The 19,508-nt window shown below is 43.7% G+C and overlaps 1 protein-coding gene across 1 annotated transcript in view; it reads right to left on the bottom strand.

The window, feature by feature from the left end:
* si:dkey-215k6.1 (transmembrane protein 132C) overlaps positions 1-19,508 on the bottom strand; it is a 327,832-nt gene that overhangs the window by 219,599 nt on the left and 88,725 nt on the right. The gene's annotated exons all lie outside the window — the stretch shown is intronic.

The raw sequence follows: 19,508 nt of genomic DNA, 5'->3' as shown, positions 1-19,508 counted from the left end.
CGGTGTAACTGTTATCGTTTGTCCCAGGTTGGTCAGTGGGGGTGGGCGTTTTTTCCTCTCCTTTCTCAGTGGCAGTCGCGACCGGTGCTACGGACTTGCTCAGGTGCTCAGCGCACGCTGGGTGTGTCTGTGCCTCAACCTGGTTGTTTTCATGCTGACACGGTCACGCCTGTTTCACCACACACGAAACATCTCATCTTTTCAGAACTGATGAAAATGGTGTAATCTCTGTCTTCCACTGTGAGTTTAACAGAGAGGTTTAGCAGCTCATGCTGCGAGTTTAGGATCATGTAGGTGAACTGGCGGAAAGATATGACGTATTTGATCTCAGGGTTTTTTAAACCCAGAGAAATCATTTTAATCTGGGCCATGAGTTTTCCGTAGCGCTCGAGCACGCTTCTCAGAATTTCTTTTTTGATGAAAGATGGCACGTTAGATAACATGATATTCTTTGACACACCGGAAAGCGGAAACACTGGTACAAACATGTTATTTATCACGAGGCCCTGTGCGATTAGCTTGTCAACCATTTCAACCTCAGCTAAAAAACCCACCACAGCCTTGTTCATCCTAGAAGCTGATCTAATGTTTACTCCACCAACCTGATCACTAAATGCGGTGAGGACGTCCTCGATGGGTGTGGAATCGTCCGGCATACACTTGCACCCGTGTTTCAGGGTCAGGCGGGAGAAATTCCTGTTAAACTCCATTGTGGAGTGAGTTTGGCTGACAAGGGCCTGTTCGCATACTGTCACCTACACTAAAGTTTCAGTAAAAATCAACACAACTCAGGAAAAGAAAACAGAAAAGACTAAAACCAGGAAAAGTTTAGAGAACTCTGAGAGGTGTGCTCCAAACACCTGTGCTCTTGCCCACTACCCACAATCCTCTGAGACAGAGAGAGAGACACAGAGAGAGAGAGAGCGACAGAGACAGAGAGAGACTTGAGAAAACTTTTATTAAACAAAAAGTATCAATTAACTTTTGTCATTTCTCACATAGAAAAACAAAAAAACAAAAAAAAGAAAGAAAATCAAAATGAGAGCAGCAACGCTCCCTCAATTCCGAGAGAACACAGTACACCTCCCACAGCCCACAGGTCACTGAAAGTTATAAGATCATCCACCAAAGCATAAAAAGTGTGTTCCACTCTTATCCGTGCTCTAAGAAGTCCTCTGCAGATCTGCTCAGCGTCCACAAAGCCCACACCCTGATGCCCATTCTTACGGCTCAACCAAATCGACAGCTTTGCAGTAGCGAACAAAAAATTAATCAGTGACTGAATCTTCCTTTCTTTGCTGAATACTTTGGACCATAAATAAACAACTGAAAAGAAAAGTGCTCCCCAAGCCCTGAACCCTCAATAGATCAAAAAGTGCAACTAAACGTGAACACTGAACAAATAAATGTGCTAAAGTCTCTGGCTGCGAACAGAAAAAACAACCCTCTCCATGATCAGGATCCAGGTGTGCTATGTGTCTGTTTGTGGCTACTGCCCCATGCACGACCCTCCATTGGAGGTCAGCTGCCCGTTTTTCAATGGGCCATTTATACAGGGACTGCCAGCAGCCTTTCGGGGACAAGCCTGGGCCAAAAAACTCAGCCCACCTCAACACTTTTATGTCCCAAAGTGACTGAAAGTTTTGTACTTTCACACACGTGTTATACAGCGCTTTCTTCCCCAAGCCTTTGAACTTTCCTAGCTGTGGTGTTCTGAAGGAAAGGAGACGATCTTCTCTCTCTTGCCATTCAGGGACATTGGCAGTGACATCCAGGAGAGGAAAGGCGTACTCAGCAGCTTCATCCCACTGATCAGGAAGGGAAGCATCCTCCATGATAAAGGTCTTCAGACCTTCTGGTAATGATCCTAGCACCTCATCCACCACTCTGGACCACAGCCTCGGTCTGATGTTTATGGTCTACTCCAGGACCTCCACAGGCATCAGCAGGTGGCTGAGCTTCATACATCCAGCCTCTCTGAGAGATCTCAGACTGGCTGATGTCAGAATCTCTGTTCTAATGAAACTGTTGAAGAACAAAGGCTCCTCCAACAGCCACAGGCCCGCTGCAGGAGCAGGATCTCTGGTTACCTTCAGTACTCTCCAACACTCTAAAACCAAAGAGTAGAAAGAGGTAAGTCCAGTCAGGTCAGCTTCCTCCTGCCTCAGCAAGAACAGGTGCTTACTGTAGCCCAGATGCCCAGCTTTCTGCAAAAGAGCACTGGCCGTTTCCAGCCACCTAACACCAACCTGATACAACAGTCTCTGGGCAGTCTGCAGCCTGAAAGCCATCACCCGGGCAGAGATGTCTATGAGGCCTTGTCCTCCCTCCTCCACTGGCACGTATAAAGCTGAAGCCCATACCCAATGTTGTCCTGTCCAGAAGAAGTCCATGATGGTCTGCTGGATGTCCTCAATCAGACCTCTAGGCAGGGAGAGAACAGTCAGTCTGTGCCACAGTGTCAAAGCAACCAAGTTATTGACAACCAGAACTCAATCCCTATACAACAGCTGGGGTAGCAACCATTTCCATTTAGACAACCTTGCACATACCTTCTCCCTCACACCCTCCCAGTTCTGCTGTTGATAACTTTCTGTGCCCAAGTACACCCCCAAACTTTTAACCCCCTACTTCCCCACTGTAGACCTCCAGGCAGAGCCGGCAATGTTCCCTCTTCCCACTGGCCCATCTGAAAAGCCTTGCTCTTACTCCAGTTCACGTTGGCTGAGGATGCTCTCTCATATAGCCTCAAACTAGCTTTCAAGGCTTCTATGTCTCTCTGATCTCTTACAAAGACATTTACATCATCAGCATATGCAGAGACTCTAAAAGCAGAAGCATGCCATGACCCTGGTAGTAGGAAACCATGAAGGTAATTCCTCACCCTGCCCAGTAGGGGCTCGATGGCCAGACAGTATAGTGGCCCTGAGATGGGACAGCCCTGTCTAATCCCCCTCCTAACAGGAAAAGGCCGACTCAACCCAACCCCCACTTTAACTAAACACTCTGTCCCACCATACAATAAACTCACCAATGACACAAAAGAATCACTAAACCTAAATGCACACAGTGTAGAAAATAAATAATTCTGATCCACCCTATCAAAAGCTTTTTCCTGGTCCAAAGAAATTACACCAAGGTTCAAATCATAAACATTACAAACATCAATTAAATCCCAAATCAGAAACAGATTGTCCAATATAGTTCTCCCTGGAATGCAATATGTCTGGTCCATGTGCACAATTATGTCCAAGTAGTCTCTCAGTCTGTTAGCCAGTGCACTGAAGAGTATTTTACAATCAGTGCATAAAAGGGCCACTAGTCTCCAGTTCTTTAAAAATGCCAAACCCACTTTTTTTTGGTAAGAGGGAGAGAACTGCCCTCCGACAAGACAAAGGCAGCGACCCTCCATTAAAACATTCTAGTAGCAGCTCATGTAGATCTGCACCAATGATTCCCCAGAACTGCTTTAAAAAATCGGCGATAAGCCCATCCAGTCCTGGTGCTCGTCCTGAAGCCATCTGACCAACAGCTGTAGTTAGTTCCTCCAGACTGAGCTCTCAATCCAGATCAGCTTTCTCTTGTGGGTTCAGCTGTGGAAGCCCTTCAAGCAGCTTGGCAGCACACTCTGGACTGCAGTGATCTGCTGAGAACAAGTTGGTGTAGAAATCCACAGCGCAGTTCTTCATTTCTTTGGGGTCTGTTGTTACTGTCCCATTGGGGAGCTTCAGAAATGTCATCATTTTCCTCTTCCCAGTGTTCCTCTCCAGACTGAAGAAGAAGGAGCTTGAAGCGTCCATGTCCTTAATGTTCTGAAAACGTAATCTAACCAGAGCTCCCTTCACCCCCTCCTCCAAAAGAGTTCTAAGTGCCATATTTTTATTGTTCAATTAATTTTGGGTGGCAGAAGTTGGTTTCAGATGTAAGCCACTCTCAATGTCATGGATACTGTTCTCTAAGTGCTGAATGGACATTTTGAGCTGAGTTGTAGAGAAGGATGTGTACTGCTGACAAAAAGTTTGTATCTGAGACTTTCTCACCTCCCACCACTGCTTCAGAGATATGAAATTGGCTTTCTCAGATCTCCACCTTTACCAGAACTGTTCAAGATTGCTGCAGAAAATGTCTTTCAGCAGCCTGTTGTTAAAGTGCCAATAAGATCTGATTTTTTTTTTTTTTTTTGTCCAGAGGAGGTAATTAACTCGAAGCTGATAAGGTGATGATCTGTGAAATCAACCGGAATGATGGAACTGTTAATTAACCTGGACCTGAGTGACTATGAGATGTAAAAGTGATCTAACCTGGCTGCACTTATCCTGTTGTCGTGAACTTTAACCCATGTGTACTGTCTAACTGTTGGGTGTTTGAGTCTCCAACAATCAACCAAATCTAAATGTGAAATTATCCGGCCTAAAACAGTAGGTGAATGAAAATGTGGTTCCTCACTAGTTCTGTCCAGAGTGAAGTCTGTGGTGCAGTTCCAGTCCCCACCTAAGATGAGGTAATCATCACTGAACTGGTCTAATTCGTCTTTCAGTCAGCTGAAAAGAGCAATTCTTTCTTGTCCTTCATTTGGTGCATGTTAACTAAACAGAAAATAATTCCCTCTACTTCCACCCGAATAATCAGCAACCTTCCTTTAACAATTTCTAAGGTTGACAAAATTTTAGTGTTACTGTTTTTCCTGAATAAAACAGCCCCCCCATAGTTAGTACCATGGCTGAGTGTGTATAAACCCTCCCACCACACGCCCCAGTCCATCTCATTTTCCCTGTCACTGTGGGTTTCCTGCAAAAAACTGTCTATTTGTTTTTGTTGAATTACTTCAGCAGCTAGAGCTCTCTTCTGTCCATCCCTGCCACAGTTTATATTTAAGGAAGCTACCCTGAGTGTATGCATATATTCAGAAAAAAAAAGGAAAACAGAAATAAGAGGAGACAGTAGAGAGAGGAAACACACCTGGTGATGCATGATCATAAAATCATTTGGATAGGGTATATAATAGTCAAGATGGCGCCGCGGACGGTTACCCCGGTACTTCACTCTCTCGTACTTTCTACGTTTTTGTGTATTTGTTGTGTTTTTTTAGCTTCTTCTCTGGTCACATACTCCAGAGAAGAACTCATAAACATTGGAATAACCACCAGTAAAGTTTTTTCATTCTTAATTTCCCTGAGGGAACCCGCCCAAAGGGATCAATAAAGTTTTATCTAATCTAATCTAATCGGTTTTCATCAATCCGGAAAGTTTTCCAGAGCTACTTGTTGGAGGAGCAGCAGCTCTCTATGGTCTCCGCCGAGGACGCCAGAGACACCGGGGAAAGCGAGCCGGCGTGCTCGTCAGGCTGAGGCAGCGGGGGTTTCGCACTGCGCTCCCGTCTGTTCACCTGGCTAATGTCCGCTCTCTGGCCAACAAGATGGACGAACTGCTGCTCCTCAACACATTCAACACGGATTTTAACAGATCTGCTGCCTTGTGCTTCACCGAAACCTGGCTCAGTGAGCACATCCCGGACTCCTCTCTCCACCTGCCTGGATTTCACCTGCACCGAGCAGACCGCAAAACGGAGCTCATGGGGAAAACAAGGGGAGGCGGAATCTGCTTTTACATTAACGAAGGTTGGTGTACTGATGTCACGGTTCTAAACAAATCATGCAGTCCTCATCTGGAGACATTATTCATAAACTGCAAACCGTTTTATGCTCCGCAAGAGTTTTCTTCATTTATTCTGGTTGGAGTCTATATCCCTCCTCAGGCTTGTGTTACTGAGGCGTTACAACACCTGGCTGACCAGATAAACAACGTGGAGAAAAACACCCGGACTCTTTGCTCATTGTTTTGGGGGACTTTAACAGAGCAAACCTCAGCCACGAACTGCCAAAATATAAACAGCACATTAAGTGTCCCACCAGGGACTCTAACACTCTGGACCATTGTTACACTGTTTTAAAGGACTCATACCACTCTGTCCCCCGTGCATCCTTGGGACTATCTGATCACTGCATTGTTCATCTTATCCCGACCTACAGACAGAAGCTGAAATCTGCTAAGCCTGTGGTAAAGACGGTGAGGAGATGGTCCGATGAGGCCAAAGTGAAACTACAAGCCTGCTTTGACTGCACTGACTGGAGTCTTTTTGAGGCTGCAGCTTCAGACCTGCATGAACTGACTGATACCGTGACATCTTACACACTGTAAAAAATGTCCGTAGAATTAACAGGGAATTTATGTAAAATCATGACATAAAAAAACTGTAAATACAAAAACAATGAAGCAGTGTGTAATTTACATCAATATACTGTAAAACTCCTCACCAAATACCACTGTTAATTTAACAGTAAGAATATGTTGAATTGATCATATTTTTTTGTAGAATTTACAAATTGTTGTAGTTTAAACACAGACAAACTGTAATACTAAAACAGAATGTGATAGTTAAAATTACATAATTGCCCTGTTAAAAAAAATACAAAAACGGCCACTGTCGTGGCTCAGTCGACTAAGGCGCCATACCGTGAATCTGGGGACCCGGGTTCGATTCTGACCCAAGGTCATTTCCCAGTCTCTCTCTAGCTCATTTCCTGTCTCTACATTGTCCTATTCAATAAAGGTGAAAAAAGCCCCCCCCAAAAAAATATCTGTCTAGTAGATCATTGAAACCAGCATACAAAAATCCCGTTGTTCTTACGGAAAAAAACTGGCAGCTGGAGTCACCAGAAAAAATCCGTAAAATATACAGCAAAACGGTAATTGCTTTTACGGTACAGGTTGTACATTTTACAGTTAAATCCAGCATATAAAACACTGGACTTCTGTTATATTTGCTACTTTAAACTGTAAAATGTACATGCTGTGCTGTAAAAGCAATTACCGTTTTGCTGTATATTTTACGGATTTTTTCTGGTGACTCCAGCTGCCAGTTTTTTTCCGTAAAAACAACGGGATTTTTTTTACAGTGCATCAGTTTTTGTGAGGATATGTGTGTGCCCACCAAGACCTTCTGCACATACAACAACAACAAACCCTGGTTCACTGCAAAACTCAGGCAGCTTTGCCAGGCCAAGGAGGAGGCCTACAGAAGTGGGGACAGAGTCCTGTACAAACAGGCCAGAAACACTCTGACGAAAGAGGTGAAAACAGAAAAGAGGAGCTACGCTGAAAGGATCAAAAACAGCCTTTTAGCCAACGATCCGGCATCAGTGTGGAGAGGCCTGAAGAACATCACCAACTACAGGAGACCATCCCCCAACAATGCAATGAACCATCAACTGGCTGATGAGTTGAATGTGTTTTACTGTAGATTTGACACATTCACACCTCTCCCCCCTCAGACATTAAAGACCCATTTACACCCCCTGATATTCTGTCTCCTCTCGCCTCTGACCCTACACCAGCACTCAAGATCTGTGAAGACGATGTTTGTCAGCTTTTTCGCAGACAAAAGATCAGGAAGGCACCCGGCCCAGATGGTGTGTCACCCTCCTGTCTGAAGGTCTGTGCTGATCAGCTGGCCCCCATCTTCACCCAGATCTTCAATAGATCCCTGGAGCTGTGTGAAGTCCCCTCATGCTTCAAATGCTCCACAATAATCCCGGTTCCCAAGAAAACCACCATCACAGGACTGAATGACTACAGGCCTGTAGCCCTCACATCTGTAGTCATGAAGTCCTTTGAGAGACTGGTGTTGTCACACCTGAAGGACATCACAGACCCCCTGCTGGACCCCCTGCAGTTTGCCTACCGGGCAAACAGGTCAGCGGATGATGCAATCAGTATGGGACTGCACTACATCCTGCAACACCTTGACTCTGCAGGGATGTATGCCAGGATCCTGTTTGTGGACTTCAGTTCAGCATTCACCACCATCGTTCCTGATATCCTTCACACCAAGCTCACCCAGCTCACTGTGCCCTCCTCCACCTGTTGGTGGATTATAAACTTCCTGACTGACAGGAAGCAGCAGGTGAGGCTGGGGAGCATCACATCCAGCACCCGGACTATCAGCACTGGCGTCCCCCAGGGGTGTGTGCTCTCCCCACTGCTCTTCTCTCTTTACACCAACGACTGCACCTCAAGAGACCCGTCTGTTAAACTCCTGAAATTTGCAGACGGCACAACGGTCATCGGCCTTATCCGAGATGGTGACGAGTCTGCATACAGACGGGAGGTTGAACGGCTGGTCTGGTGGTGCGGTCAGAACAATCTGGAGCTGAACACGCTCAAAACTGTGGAGATGACAGTGAACTTTAGGAGGAGCCCCCTCACCCTGCCGCCTATCACCATCACCAACAACATTGTGATTGCTGTTGAAACCTTCAGGTTTCTGGGTTCCACAAACTCCCGGGACCTGAAGTGGGAGACCAACACAGTCACCATCATCAAAAAGGTCCAGCAGAGGTTGTACTTTCTGCACCAGCTCAGGAAGCTCAACCAGTCTAAGGAGCTGCTGACACAATTCTACTCTGCCATCATTCAGTCTGTTCTTTGCTCTTCCATCACTGCTTGGTTTGGATCGGTCACCAAACAGGACAAGAACAGACTGCAACAGACAATAAGGTCTGCAGAGAAAATTATTGGTGTCAGCCTGCCCTCCATCCAAGACCTGTACCTGTGCAGAGTCAGGAAACGGGCAGGTAACACCTCTGCAGACCCATCACACCCTGGTCACAAACTGTTTAAACTTCTCCCCTCTGGAAGACGCTACAGATCACTGTATGCAAAAACAACCAGACACAAGAACAGTTGTTTTTCCCTCAGGCTGTCTCTGTGATGAACAGCTAAAACCGGACTCAAATATCAGTAACATCAACTGTGAAATATCTGCACACTCATACCGTCATTCTGTGCACACTGTATATTTATATTTACTAATTCATCCTTGCACTATGCAGTCTGTACATATATTTACCCTTCTACATGTACATAACTTTTTGTCTTTGTCTACGCTTTTTATCTGTTTGTACTAAGAGAGCAAAGTGAAACCGGAGTCAAATTCCTCATGTGTGTTCACATACCTGGCAAATAAAGTTTTTATTATTATTATTTATTATTATTATAGTTTTATCCTTTTGCTGGTTCTTCCCTTTGCCATCTTCCTTAAAGCTGTGATGTGTTTATTAAGACGAAAAAATTTCTTCGAATCCAGTACATCAAGTCCAACACGTTTTCACCAAGCCATAACTGATCTAACAAATTTGTCTGTGTCGCTGAAATAGTCCTTAATTTTTACACTTTTTCCAAAAGAATCATTTAAAAAGTCATCAGTTTCTTCCAATGAGTATAAATCATCCTGCTGTAAGCTTCCATCAATAGACCCATACTCTGACTCCATCTCATAGTCCATGTTCTCCACCTCTCCTCCACACTGACTGTCTAAACCATCCTCCTCTGTGTCACACACACTCGCCGCCACACCTGCAGCCACCTGCCCAACTTCAGCAGCTTCGCCGGTATTCACAGAGGTATTTGCCTCCTCAGCGGCAGTAACAGGCCCACCAGTACCTGCGGAGCTATTCACCTCCCCGGTAACAACACCGGACTCAACAGTGTTCGTGGAGGTATTCACCTCCTCAGCAGTAGCGGCACGCCCACCAGTACCCGCGGAGGCCTCCGCCTCCCCGGCAGCAGCAACGGGCTCTACTGTCCACTCCCTTCCAACATCCTCATCGTGGCCTGCCATGATATGAACAGCATTAGCCTCCTGTTGTCTATGAGGGCATGCGTACCATTTATGGCCGACATCACCACACTCAAAACACTTCATCTGTCCAGCGCTCGCATACACCATATAATGACCGTCACCAAATTAACATTTGGGATAAATGGAGGAATACCTGACACTGTTACATGGGTAGAGGGAACTGCTAATGGGGAGACTTGGGTAAATAGATCAGTGATTATTACACCACTCGCAATTAGGTCACTAACATGTTTCTCCTCCTTGAGAAACACCACTACTGCCCTGATCATCCAAGAAGCATAGAGTACGTTCTCATGTCCTATTTTCTTGCTGACAGCCAGTAAAACCTCCTCCACCGTCACACCGGGATCCGGCAGTGCTATCCGCACACTGTGACGGATGGATGGAGGAGACATCCCGAGGGACACCATTCCTCCCAAAACAATCCACAAACTTTTCCTTACTTAGCACTCAACACACAGCAATAAACAAGAAAAAAAGAATCAACCGATCACGCATGCAAAAAAGAAAGAAATGAAAGCAAAAAGATGAGAAAGAATGAAAAAGAGAAAACAATTCACGCTCTCTGCCAAACTCCCGCAAACATCTCCACCTGTGACACGCCTCACACACCCAGCTCCCAGCATGCAATAGAGAGACAGAGAGAGAGACAGAGAGAGAGAGAGAGAGAGACAGAGAAACAGAGAGAGAGAGATGAAGAGACCTTCAACTAGTCTTTATTAAGCCTCACTCACAACCCGCCGTAAGTGTTTTGGACACGCATGGGTCTCAAGGTTTGGTAGCTTGCAGCTGTGCCGCAGGGTCGCGGTGAACCCAGGGGAAAGTTTGGGGGAGGAGTACAGGCAAAGTACTTGTCAAGTACAGGTTGCACACCTGACTTCCTCAAGGCATGGGAAAAATTGCACTGTTAGCCCGTGGAAAGCGTATATCTGACACACGTGATCAGTGCGTGGTCAGTGACTGTGGAGTGCGTGTGACTTGCATTTTACCAGTTTCCTACACTCTGAGTTTGGGCTGCACTTGTGAAGCATGTGTGACGCATGTGATTAGCACGTGACAATCACTCATAACTTGCATGTGATGCAAGCCAGGAGTGGGTATAAAACCAGCGTGTCTGCAACATTCTGCATCTGTCTTTCGACTGAAGAACATTGGATATTTTGTGGGAAAAATTACCGTAAAACATTTTCATTTTAAAGTTTAGAAAATGGAACCCAAGAAGAAGCAAACAAAAGTGAAGTAACCCAGCTTGAAACAGCAGAGGGGGAGGAGGAGGAAGAATTTGATGATGATGGTAGCAGCACCGGTGAGCCCTGCATGAACAGGGAGAAATTTGCCTTCAAGCCGGCAGAAGGCACAGCACCCCGCCAGAGAGATTTTCACAGATAAATACACATGCTTTAAACATGTAAATATGTAATTAATATTATATATGCTGATTTTCATGTATGTTTCAGCTAACGATGCCCAGAAGTGAGGACATTGTAATCCCATCATCGCTGTCAAGCCATTGTGCCATGCTCAGTGATGCAAGGACATCCCGACACCCCGTCCCACCACTCAGCAGGAGTAGGACCAGGACAGCAGCTCAGAGTCAGTGTGTTTCAGCGCTCAAACTGTTGGGCTATTTAGTTGGGATGTTTTACAATGTAATAAAATGCGTTATTCCCTCATACTCATGTTTTATTATTTGACGTTTGCATGGTAAATTAACATATACTCAAATAAAAACAGCAAATGAGGTGGTCTTCTTCCCTTCTACAATGCTACACACTACATGATCGGTTCCTTGGTTCCTTATATTCCTTGGTTCCTATATATACCCAGAGTTTTGCCCCTCGTGTTGCGTGCAGGTCGCATGCGCTGCGTGCACACCACACATAGGAGTAGAAAGTGAGATGTACTTCTGTCTTGCAGGCCGCACAAATAGCAAGTGTGGAATACTTGTGTAGTACTTCCTAGGCACGTCACTCATACAATGACCGTGCATCACTCGTGTGTCTTACTGTCATTGCAAAAAGCCCCTATTAGCCGCGCTGCTGACTTGGTTCAGGCATACAAAAGGAGTACGGGTCCCATATGTAGTGTATGCATTCTTGATTTGTCGCAAGACCCGTAGAATTTGCATGTGCAGGACCAAAAGTCTCCATGGGCAGTCTGCGACCTTCTATGGCACTGAACACACACAAGTGTTGCGCAAGTCTCAAGCACGATTTTGCCAGTTTATTTTACTGTAGACCACCCGTTGCAGCACGTACGGCGGATTGTGAGTGAGGCTTTAACACAACAATTTTAGTTGACACAAAGTTTTGATTCGTCTGGCATGTACATGAATGAACAAAAACAAACAACTAAAATGAACAATTCAATCACAATTTGGTGAACTTTAAGTTAAAAGTATATGTATATACACATACAGATATTACTGACAGTCTGTTATTTATATCATCATTTAAAAAGACAGAAGCAAAGATTCATCAGACACACAACATAACACGTCTCCTCGTCCCACATTTCAACAAACTCATCTACATAAGGTAATTTTATAATAAACAAATTCTATTTTCAGCCGAGCTGTTACTAGACCTTTGATCATGAGAACAGGATTGACCGACCCTGATCCCAGCATTTTATTTCTCCTTGTGAGCCAAATGCTCATTTTAGCCTCATCAGAAAGTTAAGACTAATTTTCCTTCGTTTTGATGCACTGTATTTTAAACTGAAAATGAAAGTTGCCTCGCTCAGCTCCTCTTCAAATTCCCTGAACCATTCCTTCAGTAAACCAAATAAGCTTCTTAACCTTCCGCACTTTAGCCATAAATGTTGCAGTGTTTCCTCTTCCTGGCAAAAAGGACACCACCTGTCTACCCTGAGATCTATATGAGCAGTCTGTTTGTGGCCACGGCCCCATGTGCTATTCTCCACTGGAGATCCGCAGTGCGTTTCTCTATAGGAGCTTCGTACAGGGACCTCCAGCATCCTCTGGGGGATGAGCCTGGTGCAAGCAACCCCGACCACCTCAACTCCTGCAGTCCGTCCAACGTCACCTTGTGTAGGACCTTGACACTCAGATAGTATAAGGCCTTTTTTGATGGTGCTGGAAAGTCGGCTAGTTGGGGTGTTTTAAAGGATAGAAGTGTCTGTTCCTCCTCATCCTGGTTTTCCGCCGCAGCAGTGATAGGCAGAGATGGGAAGAGCAGTTCCCCTCCATGAACCTCTGGGACAGGTTCTGTTCCGAGTGCCCTTCTGAAGTTACCGGGGAGTGAGGACAAGACTTCATTTAGCAGTCTTTGTAGCAAACGGATTGATTTTATTCCCGACTCCTCGCTTAGTCTTTCAGCATTTTTCCATGCCTTGCGCTCCTTAGGTTAGCCAACTTTACCAGACCAGCCCTTACAAACGCTCTCTTCACACCTGCAGAGTTCAATGTCCTGCTCTGTATTTAGATATTATGAAACAGTGGTTCCTGTCCAACATCGCCATAAAACTGTGTGGTAAGTCTCTGAGCCTTTATGACCTTGTTCCAGGCCTTCAGCATGGTTTGATAGAAACCTGTAGTCCCAGACAAGTCCATCCCTTCCAGCCTCATCAAAAAGAGATGTTTGTCAAAGCCCAGATTCCCAGCTTTACGTAAGAGTAGGCAGGTTGTTTTTGTCCACACCAGCTCTCTGTATAGAAGACACTGTGCTGACTGTAAACGGAAGGATGTGATGCGACGCTGCAGGTCAATTAGTCCTTGACCTCCTTCATGCAGAAGTAAGAACAGCACAGCGGGTCTGGTCCAGTGACATCGCCACCAGACAAAGTTTATCAGCTTCTTCTGGATCTCCTTAATGAGTGCTTCTGGTGGATCTAGAACAGTGGAATGGTGCCACAAGGCAAGGCAAGGCAAGGCAAGTTTATTTATATAGCACATTTCATACACAATGGCAGTTCAATGTGCTTTACAGAAGTAAAAACAAAAACAGTAAACAATAGAGAAATAAAATTACATAAAATAATTTTATCTTTATTCTAAAATAATTAATTAAAAGAATTAAAAGAATTAAAAGAAAATAATAAGAATTAAACAATAGTAGAAATAAAATATTAAAATGCCAAAAAGAAAAAGGAGAAAAAAAAAGAAAGAAAGAAAAAAAAAAGAAACTAGCAGAATAAAATAGAATAAAGTTAAAGTAAATTTAAAACATGCAGAGAAAGTAAAGATTATAAAAAATGTAAAAATATTAATTATTTAACAGCATCGAAGCAATCAGGTTGTTCACAACCAGAGCTCTCCCCCGGTATGACAACTGGGGCAGGACCCAAGTCCATCGAGACAACCTGGCACCTACCTTCTCTATAATCCCTTCCCAGTTTTTCTTTTTAAAATCCTCACTACCAAGGAAGACACCTAGACATTTCATTCCCTCCTGTGGGCGGCATGGTGGTGTAGTGTTTAGCACGGTTGCCTCACAGCAAGAAGGTTCCGGGTTTGAACCCAGCAGCCGGCGAAGGCCTTTCTGTGTGGAGTTTGCATGTTCTCCCTGTGTCTGTGTGGGTTTCCCCCACAATCCAAAGACATGCAGTTAGGTTGACGTGGGGTGGCCTTGGGCTGAGGTGCCCTTGAGTGAGGTACCGAACCCCTGACTGCTCCCTGGGTGCTCTGGTGTGGCTGCCCACTGCTCTGGGTGTGTGTTCACTGCTTCAGATGGGTTAAATGCAGAGGATGAATTTCACTGTGTTTGAAGTGTGCATGTGACAAATAAAGGTTTCTTCTGCTCCACTCCAGTCCTGCTGGCAGTGTTGGCAACCCTTTTCTTTGCCAGACCCATTATGTATGCTGTGCATTTTCCTAAGTTTATTTTGGCAAATGAAGCTCTTTCATATTGGGCTAAATTGCACATAACACTACCTACATCCTCCTGTCCTCTTATAAAGACAGTCACATCATCTGCATAAGCTGACAGAGCTACATTACCTTGTTCATCCACTTCCTGAAATGGAAGCCCCATTTGATCCTGTCGAAGTTTATGTAGTAAGGGTTCTATTGCTAATGAGTATAACTATCCTGATAAAGGACATCCTTGTCTGATCCCTCTAAAAACTTTAACTGGACGACTAAATCCACCACCGACTTTTAAGATAAGAGAAGCCTTGAAGTATAGAAGTTTAAACCTGAGTTGCTGTCCACGGTCTCACTCTCCACTTGCGCTTATGTCCAACCTCCCCACGCTCAAAACACTTCATATTTCCAGAACTAGCGTACACCATGTAATACCCCTCCTCATATTTCACCCTAAATGAGATTTCCAGTGATGGAGAGTTGAGGAATACACAGCAAAATCCCCAGTGTTGAATTAACACCCAGAGTGTTTACATAGGTCCAATTGGACCCAAATTAACTCTGAAAGTGTTAATTCAACACTGAGGAATTTGCTGTGTATAAACCTGTCTGCACAGAGACTGAACATGCTGCAGCTTCAGGTCTTTACAGCCGAGGCGAACAGTTTTAAATCCGCTCGCAAGCTTCCCAAACCGCTGTACAGTGGTGCTTGAAAGTTTGTGAACCCTTTAGAATTTTCTATATTTCTGCATAAATATGACCTAAAACATCATCAGATTTTCACACAAGTCCTAAAAGTAGATAAAGAGAACCCAGTTAAACAAATGAGACAAAAATATTATACTTGCTCATTTATTTATTGAGGACAGTGATCCAATATTACATATCTGTGAAAGGCAAAAGTATGTGAACCTCTAGGATTAGCAGTTAATTTGAAGGTGAAATTAGAGTCAGGTGTTTTCAATCAATGGGACGACAATCAGGAATGAGTGGGCACCCTGTTTTATTTAAAGAACAGGGATCTATCAAAGTCTGATCTTTACAACTCATGTTTGTGGAAGTGTATCATGGCACGAACAAAGGAGATTTCTGAGGACCTCAGAAAAAGCGTTGTTGATGTTCATCAGGCTGGAAAAGGTGACAAAACCATCTCTAAAGAGTTTGGACTCCATCAATCCACAGTCAGACAGATTGTGTACAAATGGAGGAAATTCAAGACCACTGTTACCCTCCCCAGGAGTGGTCGACCAACAAAGATCACTCCAAGAGCAAGGTGTGTAATAATCGGCGAGGTCATAAAGGACCCCAGGGTAACTTCTAAGCAACTGAAGGCCTCTCTCACATTGGCTAATGTTAATGTTCATGAGTCCACCATCAGGAGAACACTGAACAACAATGGTGTGCATGGCAGGGTTGCAAGGAGAAAGCCACTGCTCTCCAAAAAGAACATTGCTGCTTGTCTGCAGTTTGCTAAAGATCACGTGGACAATCCAGAAGGCTATTGGAAAAATGTTTTGTGGACAAATGAGACCAAAATAGAACTTTTTGGTTTAAATGAGAAGCGTTATGTTTGGAGAAAGGAAAACACTGCATTCCAGCACAAGAAACTTATCCCATCTGTGAAACATGGTGGTGGTAGTATCATGGTTTGGGCCTGTTTTGCTGCATCTGGGCCAGGACGGCTTGCCATCACCGATGGAACAGTGAATTCTGAATTATATCAGCAAATTCTAAAGGAAAATGTCAGGACATCTGTCCATGAACTGAATCTCAAGAGAAGGTGGGTCATGCAGCAAGACAACGACCCTAAGCGCACAAGTCGTTCTACCAAAGAATGGTTAAAGAAGAATAAAGTTAATGTTTTGGAATGGCCAAGTCAAAGTCCTGACCTTAATCCAATGGAAATGTTGTGGAAGGACCTGAAGCGAGCAGTTCATGTGAGGAAACCCGCCAACATCCCAGAGTTGAAGCTGTTCTGTACGGAGGAATGGGCTAAAATTCCTCCAAGCCGGTGTGCAGGACTGATCAACAGTTACCGCAAACGTTTAGTTGCAGTTATTGCTGCACAAGGGGGTCACACCAGATACTGAAAGCAAAGGTTCACATACTTTTGCCACTCACAAATATGTAATATTGGATCATTTTCCTCAATAAATAAATGACCAAGTATAATATTTTTATCTCATTTGTTTAACTGGGTTCTCTTTATCTACTTTTAGGACTTGTGTGAAAATCTGATGATGTTTTAGGTCATATTTATGCAGAAATATAAAAAATTCTAAAGGGTTCACAAACTTTCAAGCACCACTGTAACTCTCTCCAGCGCTTCGTTAGGGATGAAGGGAGGTGCTCCCTCCTGATACGGTCACTCTAGTGGTCGATACAGCTAGCGGAGAAACTACAACTAAACTATCATCTAAAATAACACCACTTTCAGCCAAGGAACAAACCAAACGCTCCTCTCTCAAAAACACCACCACAGCTTTATTCATTCTCGAGCCATAGAAAATATTTTTATGACCCACTTTTTCACCAACAGCAAGTAAAACATCCTCAACAGTAAAGCGCGGGTCAGCCGCGATCCTGACCCTGTGTCTGACTGACACGGGCGGCGAACCTCCACCAGGGAGGGACGCCATCCTGCACACCACCAAACTCCGACTGACTACTCCTCCGCCACTTTCTAATAATCAAAACCAAAATCAAAGGAATATTTTCTTACCTTGTCATACAGTAAAGGGGAAAAAAGAGAAAGCGTAGAAAAGCAATGAAATATTTCAAAACAAGCAAAAACTCATTCATCGCTTTCACTCACACTCACACACCCAAACTCCCAGCATGCAGTGCAGAGAGAGAGAGAGATAGAGACAGAAAGAGAGAGAGAGAGAAACAAAGAGACAGTGAAGCAGAGAAATAGAGATAGAAGGAGAGAGCCTGACAGAAAGATAGAAGAGAAAGTTTCTTCTATACAGATGGTGTGTAACACTGTACTTTAATGTGTGTGTGTGTGTGTGTGTGTTACACTATATCTTAATGTGTGTGTGTGTGTTACATTATGACTTAATGTGTGTGTGTGTGTGTGTGTGTGTGTGTGTGTTACATTATGACTTAATGTGTGTGTGTGTGTGTGTGTGTGTGTGTGTGTGTGTGTGTGTGTGTGTGTGTGTGTGTTACATTATACCTTAACATACATGTGTGTGTGTTACACTATACCTTAACGTGTGTGTGTGTGTGTGTGTGTGTGTGTATGTGTGTTACATTATGACTTAATGTGTGTGTGTTACACTATACCTTAATGTACGTGTGTGTGTTACACTATACCTTAACGTGTGTGTGTTACACTATACCTTAACGTGTGTGTGTTACACTATACCTTAACGTGTGTGTGTTACACTATACCTTAACGTGTGTGTGTTACACTATACCTTAACGTGTGTGTGTTACACTATACCTTAATGTGTGTGTGTGTTACATTATGACTTAATGTGTGTGTGTTACACTATACCTTAACGTGTGTGTGTTACACTATACCTTAACGCGTGTGTGTTACACTATACCTTAACGTGTGTGTGTTACACTATACCTTAACGTGTGTGTGTGTGTTACATTATGACTTAATGTGTGTGTGTTACACTATACCTTAATGTACGTGTGTGTGTTACACTATACCTTAACGTGTGTGTGTTACACTATACCTTAACGTGTGTGTGTTACACTATACCTTAATGTGTGTGTGTGTGTTACATTATGACTTAATGTGTGTGTGTTACACTATACCTTAATGTACGTGTGTGTGTTACACTATACCTTAACGTGTGTGTGTTACACTATACCTTAATGTGTGTGTGTGTTACATTCTGACTTAATGTGTGTGTGTTACACTATACCTTAATGTACGTGTGTGTGTTACACTATACCTTAACGTGTGTGTGTTACACTATACCTTAACGTGTGTGTGTTACACTATACCTTAACGTGTGTGTGTTACACTATACCTTAACGTGTGTGTGTTACACTATACCTTAACGCGTGTGTGTTACACTATACCTTAACGTGTGTGTGTTACACTATACCTTAATGTGTGTGTGTTACATTATGACTTAATGTGTGTGTGTTACACTATACCTTAATGTACGTGTGTGTGTTACACTATACCTTAACGTGTGTGTGTTACACTATACCTTAACGTGTGTGTGTTACACTATACCTTAACGTGTGTGTGTGTTACATTATGACTTAATGTGTGTGTGTTACACTATACCTTAATGTACGTGTGTGTGTGTTACACTATACCTTAACGTGTGTGTGTTACACTATACCTTAACGTGTGTGTGTTACACTATACCTTAATGTGTGTGTGTGTTACATTATGACTTAATGTGTGTGTGTTACACTATACCTTAATGTACGTGTGTGTGTGTTACACTATACCTTAACGTGTGTGTGTTACACTATACCTTAACGTGTGTGTGTTACACTATACCTTAACGTGTGTGTGTTACACTATACCTTAACGTGTGTGTGTTACACTATACCTTAACATGTGTGTGTTACACTATACCTTAATGTGTGTGTGTTACATTATGACTTAATGTGTGTGTGTTACACTATACCTTAATGTACGTGTGTGTGTTACACTATACCTTAACGTGTGTGTGTTACACTATACCTTAACGTGTGTGTGTTACACTATACCTTAACGTGTGTGTGTGTTACATTATGACTTAATGTGTGTGTGTTACACTATACCTTAATGTACGTGTGTGTGTGTTACACTATACCTTAACGTGTGTGTGTTACACTATACCTTAACGTGTGTGTGTTACACTATACCTTAATGTGTGTGTGTGTTACATTATGACTTAATGTGTGTGTGTTACACTATACCTTAATGTACGTGTGTGTGTGTTACACTATACCTTAACGTGTGTGTGTTACACTATACCTTAACGTGTGTGTGTTACACTATACCTTAACGTGTGT

Source organism: Neoarius graeffei, chromosome 24, assembly GCF_027579695.1.
Source record: "Neoarius graeffei isolate fNeoGra1 chromosome 24, fNeoGra1.pri, whole genome shotgun sequence".
NCBI classification, from domain to species: Eukaryota; Metazoa; Chordata; class Actinopteri; order Siluriformes; family Ariidae; genus Neoarius; species Neoarius graeffei.
Note: the sequence above shows the minus strand (reverse complement) of the source record. Positions and strands in the feature narration are given on the sequence as shown.